This window comes from Procambarus clarkii, chromosome 65, assembly GCF_040958095.1.
Source record: "Procambarus clarkii isolate CNS0578487 chromosome 65, FALCON_Pclarkii_2.0, whole genome shotgun sequence".
NCBI classification, from domain to species: Eukaryota; Metazoa; Arthropoda; class Malacostraca; order Decapoda; family Cambaridae; genus Procambarus; species Procambarus clarkii.
The window spans coordinates 10,870,336-10,893,597 of NC_091214.1; positions in this window are offsets into that span (position 1 = coordinate 10,870,336).

Consider the following 23,262-nt stretch of genomic DNA (forward strand, 5'->3'; position numbering starts at 1 on the left):
GACTTTGAAAGCTTCTCTGATGAACGAAAGGTTACTTAGAGAATAACTTTTGTTAGCTCTTTGAATAACTTTGATGACTCTGAGAATAACTTTGATAGCTCTGGGAATAACTTTGATGATTTGAGAACAACTTTAATGTCTTAGAGAACAACATTGATGTTTAGAGAACAACTTTGATGACAGGATTAACTTTAGATGTCTCTGAGAATAACTTTATAACATAGAAATTAACTTTAGATGTCTCTGAAAATATCTTTGATGACTTCGAGAATAACATTTGATGTCTCTGAGAACAAGTTTGATAGCTCTGAGAATAACTTTAGATGTCTCTGAAAATAACTTTGATGAAAGAAGATGTCTGAGAATAACTTTTGATGACTTTGAAAACAAGTTTGATGAACAAAGATGTTTTGGAAAGTTTCTCTGAAGAACGAAAGGTGACTCTGAGAATAACTTTGATGAGTTTGAGAATGACTTCTGAGAACAAGAGTAGTAATTGAATGTATCTTTGATGTATTGAAGAGTAACTTTGATGACTGTATTTAACTTTTATGTCTTAGAGAAGAGCATTGATGGCTTAGAGAGAATATCTTTGATGAAAGATGATGTCTTAGAATAACTTTGATGACTTTGAGAACAAGTTTGTTAGCTCTGAGAAAGACTTTGTTGTCTTAGAGAATAACTTTGAGGAGTTAGAGAATTAATATGTTGAACGAAAGTGAGTTAGAGATTACCTTTGTTAACTCTGAGATTAACTTTCATGTCTCTGAGAATAACTTTTATGCCTCTGAGAATAACTTTTATGCCTTAGAGATCAACTTTGATGAGCAAGATTATCTTTAGATGTCTCTGAGAATAAATTTTATGTCATAGAGAATAACATTTGATGACTTTGAGATTAACTTTTGATGTCTCTGAGAATAACTTTTATGAACAAAGTGAGTTACAAAATAACTTTGATGACTCTGTGAATAACATTTGATGTCTTTGAGAACAAGTTTGATAGCTCAGAATAACTTTGTGGACATGAGATTAACTTTAATGAACAAAGACGTCTTAGAAAGTTTCTCTGATGAATGAAAGGGTACTTAGAGAATAACATTTGATGACTGAGATTAACTTTTGATGACTCTGAGAATAACTTTGAGGATGCGAGTAAATTTTTGAGTGTTTGAGAGAGTCTCTTGATATCTCGAAGAGTCCCATTGAAGTCTTAAAGGATGTCTTTGACGTCTCAAAGGATGTCTTTGAGTGCAACTTTGATGTCTTTGAGTAAGTCCTTGATGTCTCGAAGAGTGTCTTTGACTATATTTCTTACTTAACGACATATAATTTAGTTAGGAACAACGATGAATATGACTATTCTAGCGAAGTGAAAGGTTACTTTAGTTAAGAACAGTGTTGAACGAGGCTATTTCTGACTATTTTAAATGAGAGAAGTGATATTTCAGTTAAGAAATGACAAGGAAACATGATGAAGTAACTATTTTTTAGTTGACCGATGAATACTTTTAGTTATGGAAAAAGACAAGACATGATGACAGTGACTATTTTAGTGCTCCACAAAGTATAAAATGTCAGTTAAGAATGACGATGATAGATATCTGTGACTATATTTTCTTATTTGACGAAAACATAATGGTTGTTACGAAATGATGAACGAGACTATTTTCAATTACTTGACGATGGATAAAGTTAGTTGTGCTGAAAAGATTCCTTTGACAATTTTTAGCTAAGCGAAAGGCTGTTTTAGTTAAGAACGGTGTTGAATGAGATTAATCCTGACTATTTTCAGATGAGAGAAGTGATATTTCAGTTAAGAAATGACAAGGAAACATGATGAAGTAACTATTTTTAGTTGACCGATGAATACTTTTAGTTGAGCAAAAGACAAAACATGATTAACATGACTTTTCTGATGATTGGCGGATAATTTTTAGATAAGAAATGACAATGAAACATGAAGAACACGGTTATTTTCTGATGACTGGGGAATAAGTTTAGTTAAGAAATGATGAAAGTGACTATGTTTTAGTTGATTGGCGAAACATTTTAGTTAAGAAGTTGCAAGAAAGGTTTGTCTTTGTAAATTTGGAACTGAATAAAGTGTAGATTTTGTTTACGAACGGGGGTTGGTAGAAATAATAAGTTGACTATGAGAATTACTTTGACATAGTTTTGCAAATAAAAACTTGGTGACTAAAATTGTTGAGGAAACTGTAATGCAGTATAATATTATTTGACAAAGAACTAGTTAGTGAATGGAAGAAACAAAGAACATAAAAAAAATTGAGATTAAGTAAGAGAATGAACACAGTGAACATACGGAGAACACAGAAAACATGTAAGAAAAAGTTGATGAATAGAGTGAACAAGCAGGGAATATGAACTTATAGAGATTATGAAGACATGATAAGGAACATGGGGAATACAAAGAATGAACACTGAACGTGTGAAGAACAGGCTAAGAACATTGAGAACATGAATATTGAGTATAAAAGTTATACAGTGAACATATGATGTGCATGAAAACATGACAAAGAACATAGTGAACATACGGGGAAAGCGGTAGAAAAGAATTGAACTGAGCATGCTGTGAACATTTATAGAACATAGAATGAATGCAGAAAAACATGGAAAATGTGAAGAATGTGCTAAGAACATTGAGAATATGAATATTGAGTATAAAAGTTATACAGAGAACATATGATGCACAAGAAAACATGACAAAGAACATAGTGAACTTACGGGGAAAACGGCAGAAAAAATTTGAACTGAGCATGCTGTGAACATTTGTAGAACATGGAATGAACACAGAAAACATGGACAAAAAGTGAAGAACATAGCTGAATATAGAGAAAATATGCAAATACAGTATGATTATTGAAGGTTTGGGTACGTTGGGGAAGGGAGGGTAATGTAATTATTCTGATAAACAGATATGCAGGAGAGGAATTTGGTCGGATATAATTATGTCTGATGATCTAAGACAGAGGAAATGTAGCTTGGTTAATGCCCTGATTAATTTTACTACGTTAGAAATACGGTGATCTTAAATCTCAGGTGATTTAGTTGGAAATAATGAACTTGTACAAAATGAACTAAGCTGGGGGAACAAGAGTTGAAAACTTGATAACTGAACTGGTTTTATTTACTATGTCTGAAAATGTAGTTGGGTGTTTAAATCTATGGGGGATTTGGACTGATCGTAATGAATTTACAAAAGTGAGCTTGGACAGAGGAAAAGAGCTAGAGTTTTATAATTTTTTACATCATATTTACTATGTCTGAAATACAGAGGGTAAAAATTTCAGGGAAATTGATGTGGTTATTTACAAAGATATGAAAGAGAACTAAGGCGGGGACGAGAGCTGGAGTTCAGTAACTGTTTTGATCTTATTTACTAACTTTGAAGTATGTCTGCTTTTTAAATTTCGGGAAATTGGTGGGTTATTTACAAATATATGAAAGAGAACTAAGGTGGGGACGAGAGCTGGAGCTCAGTAACTGACTTGATCTTATTTACTAACTTTGAAGTATGTCTGCTTTTTTAAATTTCGGGAAATTGGTGGGTTATTTACAAATATATGAAAGAGAACTAAGGCGGGGACGAGAGCTGGAGCTTAGTAACTGTCTTGATCTTATTTACCAGGTATGATGGGGTTAATAAACAAGATGTGCGAGGGAAGTAATGCGAGGACATGAGCTAAGGTTTGACAATTGAACCGATTGATTTGAGAAAACTGTTTTGTTTAATGTATGGAACTAGTAGTATTACGAAGTTCATATAGCTGTAAGGATTTGAGAAAGAACAATATTAATGATAATGATTAGGGAGAGTAAGGTGTAAGGTAGAGAGAGACAGGTCTAGATAAGATTGTGACGATAAGATAGCAGCGGTGTTCGGTGGGGGTCGGTGTAGGTGATGCAGGAGTGAGATGCGGAGCGGGTGAGAGGTATGAACAGGTGTTGAGGCGACGCTAGATAATGTATGATTACGGAGATGACCCTCCGCCTTGTGAGATAGGGACGGAGGTAGCGGCTACATGCGTAAACGCTATCTGAAACTGTTTTTATACAAGCGGATTGAGGAGCGAGCTTCTTAGAACGTCGGGCTAACTGAATAGTTTATTATAAATTGTGTAAACTACGAATTAGATGACTAAATAAATAAATAAATAAGTTTTATTAACGCCTAATGTATATATATAAATTATTACGGTGGTGAACGCTGAAAATGATTGGTAGATGTCTGGGGGCAGGTAATCAGGTGATGATTGCCTCGGGCAGATAGCCTGGGGCAGATAGCTGGGGCCAGCTTAGTTAGTCTCTGAGACAGTTTCAGTATTAAAGGTTACATTGAGATGCTTCGGTTGATTTGTATAAAACTGACTGGTTAATGAAAAAGGAATAAAATATTAGTATGTCAGACAATAGGAAGAGGGAATAATATGAAGAGGAGAGAGAGAGAGAGAGAGAGAGGAGGGATGGTCCAGATATTATGGAGAAGATAAGATATGATAAGAGGCGACTGGCTGGCCGGGCGTAAGGTAAATAAAGGTGACGCGAGAGATTGAGAGGTAAGGGGGGGAGGGAGGGGGGTGTGATGTACGAACCCCTGAAAACCCTGACTTATACAGATAACTTTCTAAATTTACATGAATAACTAAGGCTTACATAGACGATTTTTGTAAGTTGAAAACATGTAAAATATGTCCGTAGAGTTCTCCTGGAAACCCTAAAGCGCTACATACGTTATTTGAATTTCTCCTATAAGGCCTTAACAAACTTCTAAGTCTCGGAAATTATTTTTCTCATAAGAAATCCTTACTTCTAAAATCTGTGACTGACAAAATTTACCTGAAAACCCCGACATGCTACACATGAATTTCCAGAAAAAAAAAAAGTTACCTGTGGATCTTACAGTCCACAGGGGTCCTCTGGCCAGAAAAAAAAAGTTACCTGTGGCTCTTACAGTCCACCGGGGTCCTCTCGCCAAAAAAAAAAAAAAAATTACCTGTGGCTCTTACAGTCCACAGGGGTCCTCTCCCCCCCCAAAAAAAATGACCTGTGGCTCTTACAGTCCACAGGGGTCCTCTCCCAAAAAAAAAAAATGACCTGTGGCTCTTACTCCCTACTACTGTCAGTTTGGCCGGCAGTGTTGGGCCAGGGGGGGGGGGAGGTCAGTGTGGCCGGCAGTCTGGCGCCAGGGGGTGTCAGTGTGGCCGGCAGTGTGACGCCAGGGGAAACGTTGATGTAGAGGCTGACCCCACCATGAAGCCGGTGTTTCCTATCACATCTGAAAAGATTGTACTCTGAGATCCATATTTCACCATCATGGTAGTCCTTTGTGTGGATTTCTGTTAGGGCTGCAAACACTGCATTTGCCTCATGAAGGAGACCATCTATAAAGTGAACTTTGTTTGATTTGAGTGTTTTTATACCCTGGATGTTGGCAAATATAAATGATGTTATCGTGTTAGTGGAAGTGTTGGAAGCCTTAATTGGTGTTAATATCTGAGGCTCTGGTATGGAGTCAGTGTGGCCGGCAGTGTAGCGCCAGGGGGGAGGTCAGTGTGGCCGGCGGTGTGGCGTCAGGGGGGTCAGTGTGGCGGACAGTGTGGCGCCAGAGGGGGGAGGTCAGTGTGGCGCCAGGGGGGTCAGTGTGGCCGGCAGTGTGGTGCCAGGGGGGGGGGGGGTCAGTGTGGCCGGCGGTGCGGCGCCAGGGGGGTCAGTGTGGTCGGCAGTGTGGCACCAGGGTGGGTCAGTGTGGCCGGCGGTGTGGCACCAGGGGGGGCTGTCAGTGTGGCCGGCAGTGTGGTGCCAGGGGGGGGGGTCAGTATGACCGGTGGTGCGGCGCCAGGGGGGTCAGTGTGGCCGGCGGTGTAGCGCCAGGGGGGGGGGTGTTGTTACGGACCCGAGTCCAGCGTCCGAGAACGGAGCAGTGACGACAACGCCATCTGTGGGTCAGCTCCTGAAACCCCCTCCAAATGGACGACGCCATCTAGTGAGGACGAGATATACCGGCCACAGGGGCTGGTTTCCCGTCTTGTTCAGCTCGTAACATAGCCGCTGCTGACCTCTGGTGAGGTGACGCTTAGACAGCAACGCCATCTATGGAGTGGATAGGTGGGCGTTTGTGTCTAAGCCCGTAAGTGAGGTGCCCGAGAGTGTCCCTAGTACCGATGACGTGTCTGATTACAGAGTCGACCTGGGACTGCTGGATTGGACGATGGGCAGTCTACCCAAGGCAGCCATAGTATCTCCAAGTGTTTGCTGCAGAAGCTGTGAGTCACCCCCTGGATGAACACTGTTGTGTTAGCCTGCCTATAACGTGGCAGAACCAGGGATTGTCGTACCCGGGGCTGACTGGTGGAGAAGACTAGCTACTGGGGTGTTGAGAGAGGAGAGTGATCAGCGGAATCACACGAGGCTCCTGCCTAGGGCTCGCAACCCTAGTATCGGTTGTGGAGTGGCCTATGCAGCAGAGCTGATTGGAACCTGCCAGCTACAGGCTGGATTTGTGGTTGAAGGCCTCCACGACGGTGCACCCAGTGGGACTGTGATTTGGCTGGCCTGTGGCTAGGGTAGACTCACTTAGGGAATCGAAAGATTCATCGTGAGGCCACAGGAAGAGAACCAGGGCTACTCGTCTTGAGCACCGTAGAGCATCCTGTGTCTTCAGAGGAAGACAAGTTAATGTACATAAGTGTAGTTATAGCCCTAGCAAGTGACTGTTTATATATTTATTTATTGGTGGTGGTAATATATATATTTAATTTAGTGTATTTGTATCCCTTCCCCTTTAATTTACTTGCGTTACGGAACACACCTTGAAAGCCACTACTAACTTGGGGCCGGATACCCAAACTCTAATAACATCAGAGAAAGAACCCAGTTGCGACCCAATAGGGCCGTAACAGGTGTCAGTGTGGCCGGCAGTGCGGCGCCAGGGGGGTCAGTGTGGCCGGCGGTGTGGCGCCAGGGGGGGGGGGTACAGTGTGGCCGGCAGTGTGGTGCCAGGGAGGTCAGTGTGGCGCCAGGGGGGGTACAGTGTGGCCGGCAGTGTGGTGCCAGGGGGGGGAGGTCAGTGTGGCCGGCAGTGTGGCGCCAGGGGGGGGGTACAGTGTGGCCGGCAGTGTGGTGCCAGGGGGGGGCAGTGTGGTGCCAGGGGGGGGGGTCAGTGTGGCCGGCAGTGTTGGGCCAGGGGAGGTACAGTGTGGCCGGCAGTGTGGTGCCAGGGGGGGTCAGTGTGGCCGGCAGTGTTGGGCCAGGGGGGGTCAGTGTGGTGCCAGGGCGGTCAGTGTGGCCAGCAGTGTGGCGCCAGGGGGGGGGGGTCAGTTTGGCCGGCAGTGTGGCGCCAGGGAGGTCAGTGTGGCCGGCAGTGTGGCGCCAGGGGGGGGGGAGGTCAGTGTGGCCGGCAGTGTGGCGCCAGGGGGGGGGGGTCAGTGTGGCCGGCAGTGTTGGGCCAGGGGAGGTCAGTGTGGCCGGCAGTGTGGCGCCAGGGGGGTCAGTATGGCCGGCAGTGTGGCGCCAGGGGGGGTCAGTGTGGCCGGCAGTGTGGCGCCAGGGGGGGGAGGTCAGTGTGGCCGGCAGTGTTGGGCCAGGGGGGGGTCAGTGTGGCCGGCAGTGTGGCGCCAGGGGGGTCAGTGTGGCCGGCAGTGTGGTGTCAGGGAGGTCAGTTTGGCCGGCAGTGTTGGGCCAGGGGGGGGGGGGGGGGAGGTCAGTGTGGCCGGCAGTGTGGCGCCAGGGGGTGTCAGTGTGGCCGGCAGTGTGACGCCAGGGGAAACGTTGATGTAGAGGCTGACCCCACCCTGAAGCCGGTGTTTCCTATCACATCTGAAAAGATTGTACTCTGAGATCCATATTTCACCATCATGGTAGTCCTTTGTGTGGATTTCTGTTAGGGCTGCAAACACTGCATTTGCCTCATGAAGGAGACCATCTATAAAGTGAACTTTGTTTGATTTGCGTGTTTTTATACCCTGGATGTTGGCAAATATAAATGATGTTATCGTGTTAGTGGAAGTGTTGGAAGCCTTAATTGGTGTTAATATCTGAGGCTCTGGTATGGAGTCAGTGTGGCCGGCAGTGTAGCGCCAGGGGGGAGGTCAGTGTGGCCGGCGGTGTGGCGTCAGGGGGGTCAGTGTGGCGGACAGTGTGGCGCCAGAGGGGGGAGGTCAGTGTGGCGCCAGGGGGGTCAGTGTGGCCGGCAGTGTGGTGCCAGGGGGGGGGGTCAGTGTGGCCGGCAGTGTGGCGCCAGGGGGGGGGTACAGTGTGGCAGGCAGTGTGGTGCCAGGGGGGGGCAGTGTGGTGCCAGGGGGGGGGTCAGTGTGGCCGGCAGTGTTGGGCCAGGGGAGGTACAGTGTGGCCGGCAGTGTGGTGCCAGGGGGGGTCAGTGTGGCCGGCAGTGTTGGGCCAGGGGGGGTCAGTGTGGTGCCAGGGCGGTCAGTGTGGCCAGCAGTGTGGCGCCAGGGGGGGGGGTCAGTTTGGCGGGCAGTGTGGCGCCAGGGTGGGTCAGTGTGGCCGGCAGTGTAGCGCCAGGGGGGGTCAGTGTGGCCGGCAGTGTAGCGCCAGGGGGGGTCAGTGTGGCGGGCAGTGTGGCACCACGGGGGGTCAGTGTGGCCGGCAGTGTGGCGCCAGGGGGGGGGGATCAGTGTGGCCGGCATTGTGGCGCCAGGGGGGTCAGTGTGGCCGGCAGTGTGGCGCCAGGGGGGGGGTCAGTGTGGCCGGCATTGTGGCGCCAGGGGGGGGGGGTCAGTGTGGCCGGCAGTGTGGCGCCAGGGGGGGGGGTCAGTGTGGCCGGCATTGTGGCGCCAGGGGGGTCAGTGTGGCGCCAGGGGGGGGTCAGTGTGGCGCCAGGGGGGGTCAGTGTGGCGCCAGGGGGGTCAGTGTGGCGCCAGGGGGGGGGGGTCAGTGTGGCGCCAACACTTGTCTCGGTAATTCATGACGACTAAACCTCACACCTGAAGATGAAGAGACGACGACGTGGAGCTCATTTTTTAGTTCAGTTTGATGGAAATACATAAACAAATTTGGCTGCTTAATTCTCCACATACTGGAAGCTGTGAAAAGGCATCCCTTCACATGTAATCACTATCATCACCATCACAAGAGGCATCCCTTCACATGTAATCACTATCATCACCATCACAAGAGGCATCCCTTCACATGTAATCACTATCATCACCATCACCACTCAACCCGTCATCAGGCCAAGTCCATCGACTAGTCGACCCAAAAGACGCATTCAACAGTTTTAACCAGTTCCTTATTCAGAATAGGAAGTTTATCATATATAAATTAAAACTCTTATATATTAACATACTGTAAATATTTAGGCATTAATTAGGTTAAGTTCTGTTGGCGAACCAAAACATCTGTGAAGTCAAATGTGTTGACTTGAGTGATGCAGATCTAGGCGGTGCTGCCACACACCGGAGAGCCTGCACATCTAGGCGGTGCTGCCACACACCGGAGAGCCTGCACATCTAGGCGGTGCTGCCACACACCGGAGAGCCTGCACATCTAGGCGGTGCTGCCACACACCGGAGAGCCTGCACATCTAGGCGGTGCTGCCACACACCGGAGAGCCTGCACATCTAGGCGGTGCTGCCACACACCGGAGAGCCCCGTAAATACTGGGGTCTTCATCACCACTACAATTATGTCAGGTGGTGCATTGCCTGTCTTGAGGTTAATTTTGATTTTTGAGGATTTGAGATGATTTCGGGGCTTTAGCGTCACTGCGGCCCTGTCCTCGACCAGCCCTCCCTTTTGTTACATCCCCCCCCCCCCCGGGAAGCAGCCCGTAGCAGCTGTCTAACTCCCAGGTACCTATTTACTGCTAGGTAACAGGGGCATCAGGTTGAAAGAAACATTTTGCCCATTTATCTCCGCCTCCACCGGGGATCGAACCCGGAACCTCAGGATTACGAATCCGGGGCGCTGTCCTCCCAGCTCTAAGCCTAAATAAAACTTGCTGCCTGGGGTAAAAGTGCTGCCAGTTTATTTAAGGAACTGGGGTTCTAAACTAACAGAAACAACTAGAGACCCTAGAGCAGAAAGTTTCTTCTTTCAGCGTCTTAGTGTGGAGATAAAGAGAGGAAACACACACACTGCATCTATTGTTCCTGCCCGCCATCTGAGGAGGTGGGAGACCTCGACAACCTGTGACAACTAGCCTTGCACCTTGCCTGTAACCACTGTTGTAACCCTTTTTGTGTAATGAAGTTTTAAATAAAATAAAATGACAAAATACACAAAATATAAAAGGTGGTAGAAGACAATAGGTGAGCGTACTCGGGTGCCCCACAAGGCTTCCCCGGATGCTGCATATCTTCTTCTTCCAGCTCGGGGGTCCTCGACTGATGCAGGTGGTGCAGACCTCCACATATCTCCATGCCCAGGTGGTGCAGACCTCCACATATCTCCATGTCCAGGTGGTGCAGACCTCCACATATCTCCATGTCCAGGTGGTGCTGACCTCCACATATATCCATGTGCAGGTGGTGCAGACCTCCACATATCTCCATGTCCAGGTGGTGCAGACCTCCACATATCTCCATGTCCAGGTGGTGCAGACCTCCACATATCTCCATGTCCAGGTGGTGCAGACCTCCACATATCTCCATGTGCAGTCAATTAGCAACATTTAGGAGTTGGTTAATTGTAGTGAATGATCCAGTGATACGTGAGTGTTCGTGCATGGTAGTGCGACGATGAGTGGAGTGACTAGTGAATACTGTATCTCACCTCAATACAGTTCTGTTAACACCGTCATCTAAATGCCTATTGTATCTGTATCCATATTTAGCCGCAAGCATTTTACTGTTTTGCCTTAAGAAGTTGAGCGCACTTAATGATGACAAGCGATCACTTACAATTAATGTGTGTCAGTTTTCGATGCATGGACTTACTGTTGACATTTGAGTGTGAGGAGCATGGACATTAGGTCGGTCTGAAGGGTAGAGACCTTCGTGTTTATATGGACTCATCACTCAAAATACGACCCAACGATCATTGTCAAGACAACTGCAGTTCCAGAAGCACCTTTGGTGTGACGTAAGGAACCATCAGTGTATATGACTTGGGAAAGGAAGTGCTCACTAACTAGAACTGAGATATATAGTCATAATGGCTTGGCGCTTCCCCCCCCCCCCCCTGATAGTTCAATTCAATAGTTCACAAACTAGAGTATCGGTTTGGCATAAGGGATTGTTTTTGCATTTAGACGAAGCAGATATTAATTGTAATAATTCGCGAGTTAAATATTTATTAGACGTTCGTTTCGACCACAGGAGTGAGAAACACTTCTCTACAATATTTTTTAACATAAATCACTTGTGAGTCATTTGTAAGGCGTTCTCTCGAGACAGGCCAGGATTGCGTAAGTTCATTTTACGAATTTAGGTTATGTCGTGACGCTGAACCCCGGTTCATTCCGAACACAGCGATTACACAACGCATAACACCTTGCCTCAGCAACCGTTACTACCACCTATACTCCTACACACACCAGACCCTTGAGGCGTACCACTCGGTTTGTACTGGAACACAATGAATGAACATATGGAAGGTATTTAAAGGCCGTCGGGTTTTGTCATTTAATTACAAAGAATAGACTCTGACAAATAAATACATATTAACATACTCTATTAGGTCAATACACTTCCAATACCCATAGACCACTTGACCTCCGCGATCACCACCCACACTCATAACTTCCGCCTAAGTCCCTAATACGGAATGATTACTACAACGCTCCACACCCGGTTAGTCTTTCATTCAATACTCACATACTGCAGACTTAACTTGGTCACTAAGATCACATAAGGTTCTCGCATAGCTATCTGCTACACTTCGTTGCTGCCGCAAACGGGGATCCAGAGGACTTGCCAGTTCAACTCCCACAATCAGACTGACTTTAGCCAACCATGGCCTCAAACATTTCACCACGCCTCTCGAAGAAGGTATAATCCGATTAACCTTATCCCTAGAGCGGTAACCTTGATCCTAGAAGCCTGACGAAGAATAATTCCTCTTTCCAGGAATTATTCATTTGGCTAAAGAGCTTCGGTCTTAATCCATTGACCTTTCTTAGATATGTGATCCATAGTCTGTCTACTTAACATGTACTTCCAGTCCTCATTCGTTAAGTGTTGTAGTAATGATCCTCTAGCTAATAATTCCTACTAACTTGTGGATTACAACACCACTCCCCTCCTTAAACACGCATATGTCCCCATATGCATCATTGCAATGGTTCCATTAGTGCAAGGACCTGGAGGATGCACCCACCATATGTGTACAACTAAAAAATCATCCAATAAGTTCATCATACACACGATGAAATAAATTAAAATTTTCCCCGACATGACTCACAACACTTCTCCAACATATACATTATATTCACATCATAGCACAGGTAAAATAGTCTGTAATAATTTTTCCCATCTCCAACAATGCACATATACCTAAACTGCTGACATATAATTACATACAAACATAACCATAAAATTACATGGACCAGAATGCTGGCACTTAACCAGAAATGACACTAGTCATTAATATATACACAACACATATATATCTAAGGTTCTTCATCCTTAGTAACAAGTTAATTATAATTTAACATCTTGCCCTGTACTGTTGACATAAGGGCTTAAAATGGTCACACAATGTTTCACTGGCCTCCTCCACAATTGGCAGCATCACTTTTCTTGTCTTCGTGTCCTATGGTTGCTAGGTCCTAGATCCTCCATGACCCAGACAAAACCCAGGCTGTCCAGCCTGGTGAATGTTGTCAATGTCCCATCGTTGCTCTGAGCTAACGTGATCCTGGCCTCCAGAGCAACGGAGATTCCTACCCCAGGGTCATGTTCCCTTGGGTCTGTTCTGACGTCTCGTTCCAGGGCACCAATCCCAGAACGCTGTAGATACCGCACAGCTCTCTGGTCATCCTTCCTTGCTGTGCTCACCACAACTGTAGAACATTACTCTAGGCCCATCTGCCCAGAGTGTGTCCACCTGTATTCACACCTTCCCGACCGCTGTACCTGCAAAATATTCCCTCGGAGCCCCCTGGCTCGATCCCATTATTACATGACACCCCCTCGGCTCCTTACTCTCTCCCATTGCAGCTGGCCCTTATCCCTGCTTTGATGTCAGGGGGCGAATTTCGCCTATAACGTCACGTTGGCTTCACTTCCTCCCCTTTTTTTCTAGAATTACTGAATGTAGCCTCATAGCTTTTCTTCTACTCTACCTGAAGCTCTGTGACATGATCCCGGGGGACCTTCTCCAGCCTAACACTCAGTAATGGTGCCGATGAGGTAATATACAGTATATACATACACATACATTATCACAATAAATACCTCATTAAAATCATTTCACAACTAATGTCACTAAAGCATCATACTGCTACTGGCTCGCCTCTAGCGAGATTCCTGTAACAACTTAATTAATGAGAAATTAGTATATCTACTTGGCTCGCCCACTGCAACCATCAACCTCCTGAAATTTGAAATTCTACCTTATAATCTTATCCATAACACTTACCCACTCCGACACACCATTACCTCTGGTCATCCCAACCACTGATGACCTCAATATAACGCCACACATCCCTACAACCACTTCCTGCGTCCTAACGCACCGACCTTGCTACGCCAATACTCACCTTACCGACCACTACCTGGCGCTCCTGCGTCACCATATACTCCACAACACCACACTCCATACCAGGCGTCCAAACGCCACTACACTACACCACCCAATGGCGTCCCCAACGCCCTCAACACAACACCCGGCGTCCCCAACCCCCTCAACACAACACACGGCGTCCCCAACGCCCTAAACACAATACACGGCGTCCCCAACGCCCTCAAGACAACACACGGCGTCCCCAACGCCCTCAACACAACACCCAGCGTCCCCAACGCCCTCAACACAACACCCGGCGTCCCCAACGCCCTCAACACAACACACGGCGTCCCCAACGCCCTCAACACAACACACGGGGTCCCCAACGCCCTCAAGACAACACACGGCGTCCCCAACGCCCTCAACACAACACCCAGCGTCCCCAACGCCCTCAACACAACACCCGGCGTCCCCAACGCCCTCAACACAACACACGGCGTCCCCAACGCCCTCAACACAACACACGGCGTCCCCAACGCCCTCAACACAACACACGGCGTCCCCAACACCATTACCACACGCGGTGTCCCCAAAACACCACGAGACATCACCACCAATAAGTAACCAAATGCAACACACACTCCCTTTTCTCTCGTAATCCGTTAATTACCTGACCCACACTCGTCAGGCATAATTTCTTGTGTAGTGGCCACCCGCCACACTCTACCACCTGCGTTAACATACTTCAACGCTAATGTCTACAATACACCCGGTGTTACAACAACCAGTTATGCTACACATGCTACACCTTGGCGCTACAATGCCAACAATGTCATGCACTATACTACATCCATAATAACAACAGTCAAAACATGCACATTTCACTACAGTAAATACTATGCATTACGCTGGCGTTTAATAAGCCACTACACGTGCATTACACTACACACCCCGGCGTACAAACGCCAATACACAACCATGCACTACACTTGGCGTCCAAACGCCAATACACAACCATGCACTACTCCCGGCGCCACACACCCCCACCAACGAGACACGCTCCCCGTGTCCCAAGGTAACACTCTCCATAATGCTACCTGCACCCACTAAAAATCTCCATGGCCCTCTCCAGGGTACACGAGACATCGAACCCCAGACGTCAAATTATGCGTCGCTCGCTATGCCAAGGCTTCCATAATTCACTGCGCCTATTTTCTGTATCTACACCTGACAACGCCGGAACTCGCACAGTACTTTAGGTAATATTTCATTTTCCTTAAAATATTCGATTTACACATTACATGAAATTTAATTAACTTTAAATTACGTAGTTTTCACGCATAATTTCACCTTAGCAACGGTTTCTCACTATTTCCGCCTTACCAACGATATAAAACAAGCTCCAAGGTGCGGCTCGCTTGGCCCACCCATCGCTTGGCCCGCACATGGCCCACGCTGGCCCACATTCACCCACTCTAGTTTACCTCGCCACGCTGTATAATCCGCACTACGAACACTGTATAATCCGCACTACGAACACTGTATAATCCGCACTACGAACACTGTATAATCCGCACTACGAACACTGTATAATCCGCACTACGAACACTGTATAATCCGCACTACGAACACTGCACTTGTTTTGGATCCCGATGCTTCAGTGGTCCAGACTTGCCTCTTAGCAGTCTCTCGTTGCGGGAATCTGGAAAGAAAGAAATAAACCCCACATGTGCCCCACAATGGCCTAGTCCCTTTAATTAACTAACTCCTCTGACCTGGTCTCACCTGACCCTTCTTTCCTCCGTCTAGTAACCACCATTCTCACCACAACCCGACGTCTACCATTTCCCGAACATTCCCTCACCAAATAAACCAGAACCACACTTCCTTCATCTCGCACAGTGTTCCAAAACCTGTTTGCGCTGCCACCAAATATGTCGTGACGCTGAACCCCGGTTCATTCCGAACACAGCGATTACACAACACATAACACCTTGCCTCAGCAACCGTTACTACCACCTATACTCCTACACACACCAGACCCTTGAGGCGTACCACTCGGTTTGTACTGGAACACAATGAATGAACATATGGAAGGTATTTAAAGGCCGTCGGGTTTTGTCATTTAATTACAAAGAATAGATTCTGACAAATAAATACATATTAACATACTCTATTAGGTCAATACACTTCCAATACCCATAGACCACTTGACCTCTGCGATCACCACCCACACTCATAACTTCCGCCTAAGTCCCTAATACGGTGTAACGATTCTATTGTTACGTAAAGTATGGTGACAAATAAACACAGACACTAAGATACTATATATATATTTGGTCGAATATACAGAAGTACACAGGTGATACTTTGGTGTGAGTTGAGCGCACTGAGCGTCGGTACAGTATCTCGCAAGTGTCTGCTCTAGACCACACTTTAAAGTAGACTCTGGTTAATGTTTGCTATTCTGCTGCTTATATGCTCGGGCAATGCCTCACCTCATTCATCTCCAAAGGTTGACAGGAATATTAACAAAGCATTTGGAGCGAGTATATTATTGGGATAATCTACTCGCTACAGAACTCCCCCTCCCAGGGGATGAAAGGAAAAATACTTGATCAAGGAACTTAGCTGGTCGGTGAATTGTACGACCTGCTCGCATTACATAACCATCAAAGTTAACTTCCTCCTCTTCGCTGATGTCATCTAACTGGGGTCGTAGGGTGGGAGGTCGCACGGTTCCTTTCATATAAAAGGGGTGACGCCGAGGAAAATAAGACTCGCGTCCCTACCAAAACGAAAAAAAATATTACCAGATTTTCAAATGACAAACCTCAATCAGTTTGTGGTCTGAGAATGTTATGTCCCTGTTAATGTCAAGTGTTGTACAAGACATTAGGTTTACACTTCCCTTACAACTCCACAGTTACCAGCGGTGCTGCTGGTAACTGTGGTCGAAAAGTGAACTGCGTAGTCGGCGGATGTGTCTCTGGATTTAGCAGTGTCGCAGACGTTTGAAACGAAGCCTGAAGCAGAGCAGAGAGCTGAGTGAGGCCGGAGTCGTGGAGCTCTATGTGGGAGAGCGTGGCGGCTCGATTGAGAATTGTGAGTGTCTGAACTCGGGGAGCGAGAGCGTGGCGGCTCGATACGGTCGTAGTCTGCTGTCTGCTCTGTGTCGAAGCTGTAGCGTCTTGGGTTGATTAGGACTGTACACGCCGAGTACTACATTGTTGACTGTGGAAATTGTAGTCTGGTACCAAAAGATGTAGGCAGTGTGTGGACAAGCTCGGTGTAGCAGGAGAGAAGAATGTGCATAATTGTTGCGTCCTTGGGTCGCTGGTGGAGCATTTAGATCCGGGGCGGATGGGCTCAGGCACCAGGACATTAGGAGGTAATGTAGGCATGTAGGTAGGACAACGAGGTAATCACATCTAGAGCTGAATTGTCCTGAAGGCGACGAAGTGTCGGAAACTCAAGCTGTAAGTCCTGTACTGCGCAACGGGCTTGAGTTGGCCGAGTATCAAAATGCAGTGAACGTGTAGATGAATCTGATGACCGAGCAGCTGTCGTGGGCGTAGGACAAGCAGTGCCCTGGCAGCGACAGAGTCGGCAGGACAAGCTGTAGATCCAATATGATGTAATCATTGATGAGGCTGTCAGATGAGTGAGTAACGATCGTGGAGCAGCAAGCCGTAGTAGATGAAAATGCAGAGATGGACGCGATGAAAATCATAGCTGTGGCGAGGGTGTTGGCAGTGTTCCATCACAGCAAACAGTAGCAGTAGAGGTCCAGTGAGAGTCCATGTTGTAGTCCATCGTGGCTGGGTATCATCGAAACTCTCTGGGGTCACCAATGTAACGGTTCTATTGTTACGTAAAGTATGGTGACAAATAAACACAGACACTAAGATACTATATATATATTTGGTCGAATATACAGAAGTACACAGGTGATACTTTGGTGTGAGTTGAGCGCACTGAGCGTCGGTACAGTATCTCGCAAGTGTCTGCTCTAGACCACACTTGAAAGTAGACTCTGGTTAATGTTTGCTATTCTGCTGCTTATATGCTCGGGCAACGCCTCACCTCATTCATCTCCAAAGGTTGACAGGAATATTAACAAAGCATTTGGAGTGAGTATATTATTGGGATAATCTACTCGCTACAACGGAATGATTACTACAACGCTCCACACCCGGTTAGTCTTTCATTCAATACTCACATACTGCAGACCTAACTTGGTCACTAAGATCACATCAGGTTCTCGCATAGCTGTCTGCTACACTTCGTTGCTGCCGCAAACGAGGATCCAGAGGACTTGCCAGTTCAACTCCCACAATCAGACTGACTTTAGCCAACCATGGCCTCAAACATTTCACCACGCCTCTCGAGGAAGGTATAATCCGATTAACCTTATCCCTAGAGCAGTAACCTTGATCCTAGAAGCCTGATGAAGAAAAATTCCTCTTTCCAGCAATTATTCATTTGGCTAAAGAGCTTCGGTCTTAATCCATTGACCTTTCTTAGATATGTGATCCATAGTCTGTCTACTTAACATGTACTTCCAGTCCTCATTCGTTAAGTGTTGTAGTAATGATCCTCTAGCTAATAATTCCTACTAACTTGTGGATTACAACAGTTAAAATGTGGACTAACTTAAAATTGGGTCTATTCTTAGCATTTTTTCATTTGGGTACGGCTTCAATAAATAAATTTTTAGATAACTGTTAACCTTTATCGCTAACCCAGTTCACAGGATAAGTAAATGTGGTACAAGGTGGGTGTTGAAGGCGGCAATAACCAATCAGTGAACGGAACGCTGGGTAGCGGGCGGGGCTTGGAGGCAGAGTGGCCGTGGCGGTGGGACTTACCACACTCACCACGCGGACGGTACACTACACACCAGGGCACCGCTCCACACACCAGGGCACCGCGCCACACACCAGGGCACCGCTCCACAAACCAGGGCACCGCTCCACACACCAGGGCACCGCTCCACACACCAGGGCACCGCGCCACACACCAGGGCACCGCTCCACACACCAGGGCACCGCTCCACACACCAGGGCACCGCTCCACACACCAGGGCACCGCTCCACACACCAGGGCACCGCTCCACACGCCAGGGCACCGCTCCACACACCAGGGCACCGCGCCACACACCAGGGCACCGCGCCACACACCAGGGCACCGCTCCACACACCAGGGCACCGCTCCACACACCAGGGCACCGCGCCACACACCAGGGCACCGCTCCACACACCAGGGCACCGCTCCACACACCAGGGCACCGCTCCACACGCCAGGGCACCGCTCCACACACCAGGGCACCGCTCCACACACCAGGGCACCGCTCCACACACCAGGGCACCGCTCCACACACCAGGGCACCGCTCCACACACCAGGGCACCGCTCCACACGCCAGGCATGTTGGTTGATCGGTGAATACAGTTTGCCTTGGTGCTTCATCACCACTCAACAATAGTAGTGATCTTGGTGCTTCATCACCACCCTCCCATCATAGTGATCTTGGTGCTTCATCACCCCCCCCTCCCATCATAGTGATCTTGGTGCTTCATCACCCCCCCTCCCATCATAGTGATCTTGGTGCTTCATCACACCCCCCCCTCCCATCATAGTGATCTTGGTGCTTCATCACCCCCCCCCCTCCCATCATAGTGATCTTGGTGCTTCATCACCCCCCCCCTCCCATCATAGTGATCTTGGTGCTTCATCACCCCCCCTCCCATCATAGTGATCTTGGTGCTTCATCACCCCCTCTCCCATCATAGTGATCTTGGTGCTTCATCACACCCCCCCCCCTCCCATCATAGTGATCTTGGTGCTTCATCACACCCCCCCTCCCATCATAGTGATCTTGGTGCTTCATCACCCCCCTCCCATCATAGTGATCTTGGTGCTTCATCACCCCCCCCTCCCATCATAGTGATCTTGGTGCTTCATCACCCCCCCTCCCATCATAGTGATCTTGGTGCTTCATCACCCCCCCCCCTCCCATCATAGTGATTTTGGTGCTTCATCACCCCCCCTCCCATCATAGTGATCTTGGTGCTTCATCGCCCCCCCCTCCCATCATAGTGATCTTGGTGCTTCATCACCCCCCTCCCATCATAGTGATCTTGGTGATTCATCACCCCCCCCCCTCCCATCATAGTGATCTTGGTGCTTCATCACCCCCCTCCCATCATAGTGATCTTGGTGCTTCATCACCCCCCCCCCTCCCATCATAGTGATCTTGGTGCTTCATCCCCCCCCTCCCATCATTGTGATCTTGGTGCTTCATCACCCCCCCCTCCCATCATAGTGATCTTGGTGCTTCATCACAATCCTCTTATCTTAGTGATGTTGGTGCTCCATCACCACCCACCTTACATAGTGGTATTTTGGTTCTTCATCACCGGCACCCATCATAGTTATATGGGTACTTCATCACCCCCCCCCCCCCTTCCAGATCGTAGGGATCTTGGTGCTTCATCATCACCACCCAATTATAGTGATATGTTGCTTCATCACTGCCACCATATCATAGTGATCTAGCTGGTCCATCATCACCACCCTATCATAGTGAGTTTGGTGCTTCATCACGACTATAATATCATAGTGATCTTGGTGCCTCATCACCACACTATCGTAGTGATCTTGGTACTTCATTCCCCCCCCCCCCACAGTGATGTTGGTGCTTCATCACCGTGGAAAACCGACTTGTGAGATTTATATTTATTTAATTTATATAGATTTATATAGAATGTTATATTTTATGTTATTTTATATATTTCGGTAGCAAATTGTTTGATGGTTAAAGTGGACTTTATTTCTTAAAATTCCCACAAATCGACTACTTTACACATTACTGGGGGTGGGGGGTTATACTTTACATTTAGTTAACCATATAAATTATTGGTTAGTAGACATTCACTACAGTATTAAACCACATATTTAACTGATTAAATTGGGAGGCATTATCTTTTTGTAGGTAGGCCTGTTCCACCAGTATGAACAAGAATGATCACACCAAATAATCCTCATGGTTGAGGGTGGTATCTACATTTGTACTGGTGTCCCAAGTAATTGTTATTACTTCTTCCTCTTCAATTACACCTGTGAAAGGGCACTCGCAAATAATAGCAGTAATCCTAATATATGACAGCTAGATCAGAGGAATATAGTAATTATGATTTATGAGATGAGTCCAAGAAATATTTACCATGATTTTGTGTCTCGCTTGCATCCTGACCGTTAATATTATATATCGAATATTAAAGGCCTCTAATAACCTAGATAATACAGGAATCGGAAAAAATACTTCCCCTTGATAGTAGACGATGCGTGTTGATAATGGAAGCACTAATTTACACTCCATAACTCTCCATGCTTAAAGTCAATATGTTGAATATGAATTAGTACATATGTGGTATATTCCCAGTTACATTTTTCCAAGGCCCAAACTCTTCCTCACGTACCAATTTACGTCTCACAGTATCTGTCCATCACCGTAGACAGCAGAATAGTCGTGATTGGTTCAATTATAATGAAAATTGTAGTTTTCAGGTCCCACATGGGTTGTGAAATTTACCTACTGTTGTCCATGCTCTTAAAATATTACAGATCAGCTATATCCTATTGTAGGCTCGTAGTTTTGTTTTGAGAAATATTACTTGTTCATAGTAAATTATAATAAGGACTATAAATTATTACATAATATAATAGTGCTTCATCAATCAACATTATATACACTAGTTTGTGCTTTAAAAATCTTTAAAGAATGTATTTTAGGAACGTCAACAGAAAACGATGTTACGTTGGAATGTCTTTGGGGTAAACTACTGCAAACAGGATGGCAGAGTGTCTACTACCTACTGTAGGATGGGTATAGGATCGTCTACCACCTGTTAGGTGGGTAAGGGGTCCATACAACTTGTAGGATGGGTCTGGGCCCAATAACTACCCATAGGATCAATAACTACCCATGCAGTCTCTGTGGTGTAGTGGTAAGACACTCGCCTGGCGTTCCGCGAGCGCTATGTCATGGGTTCGTATCCTGGCCGGGGAGGATTTACTGGGCGCAATTCCTAAACTGTAGCCTCTGTTTAACGCAACAGTAAAATGTGTACTTGGATGAAAAAAACGATTCTTCGCGGCAGGGGATCGTATTCCAGGGACCATAGGATTAAGGACTTGCCCGAAACGCTACGCGTACTAGTGGCTGTACAAGAATGTAACAACTCTTGTATATATCTCAAAAAAAAAAAAAAAAAAAAAAAAAAAAAAAAAAAAAAAAAAAAAAAAAAAAAAAAAAAAAAAAGATAGGTATGGGGTCCACTATAGCCAATCACGACAATTCTGCTTTCTACGGCGATGGACGGGTATTGTGAAATGTAAATTGGTACGTGAGGGAGAGTTTGGACCTTGGAAAAAATGTTACTGGGGATATGCCACATATGTACTAATTCATATTCAACATATTGACTTTAAACATTAAGTCATATATGTGCTGTCTTGTGCGAGAGCGGTCGAGCGGTGGTCTCCTCCACCCTCGAATCAGGCTTCTTCATATCAATCTATTTTGGTGTTGTTAATTCAGTTGGTTCAAGGCAAATGTTTTTATGATATTTACAGTCCCAACACCACTGTATTAAGAATAATTACCAACAGAATTACCTGGTGAATTTAAAAGCGATGTGGCATTGATCTCCCGTTTTTTATCGACGGAAAATTCCATTAGTCTTTATTTTCTGAGGGTTAACATTTTAATACAAAAAGCAGCAATATTATCTGCATATTGTACAGAATATTGGTAAATGTTGTCGGGTTTTCCGACACTCACTTCCCCTCCCCCATCGTAGAGACCTTTGTTGTTTATCACCACCCGTCTTTCGTAGTGGTCTTGGTGCTTCATCACAACACCCCCCCCCAGATCGTAGTGATCTTCATGCATCGTCACCACCACACTATATTAGTGATCTTGGTGCTTCATGACTACTCCTCATCATAGTGATCTTGGTGCTCACCACAACATCGTCATCGTCATGACCACTCCTCATCATAGTGATCTTGGTGCTCACCACAACATCGTAGTTAAGCTTTACCTTAAGTACCGTCCGTGGGACGACCTTTAATTGGGTTGTTGACTGTTGTTGTGTAGAGTATACCCTCGTGGTGGGACGTTGTGTCTGCTGTACCTGCAGGTATACAATACTGTATTGTGTTGTTGTATAGAGTATATCCTCGTGGTGGGACGTTGTGTCTGCTGTACCTGCAGGTATACCATACTGTATTGTGTTGTTGTGTAGAGTATACCCCCGTGGTGGGACGTTGTGTCTGCTGTACCTGCAGGTATACCATACTGTATTGTGTTGTTGTGTAGAGTATACCCTCGTGGTGGGACGTTGTGTCTGCTGTACCTGCAGGTATACAATACTGCATTGTGTTGTTGTGTAGAGTATACCCTCGTGGTGGGACGTTGTGTCTGCTGTACCTGCAGGTATACAATACTGCATTGTGTTGTTGTGTAGAGTATACCCCCGTGGTGGGACATTGTGTCTGCTGTACCTGCAGGTATACAATACTGTATTGTGTTGTTGTGTAGAGTATAC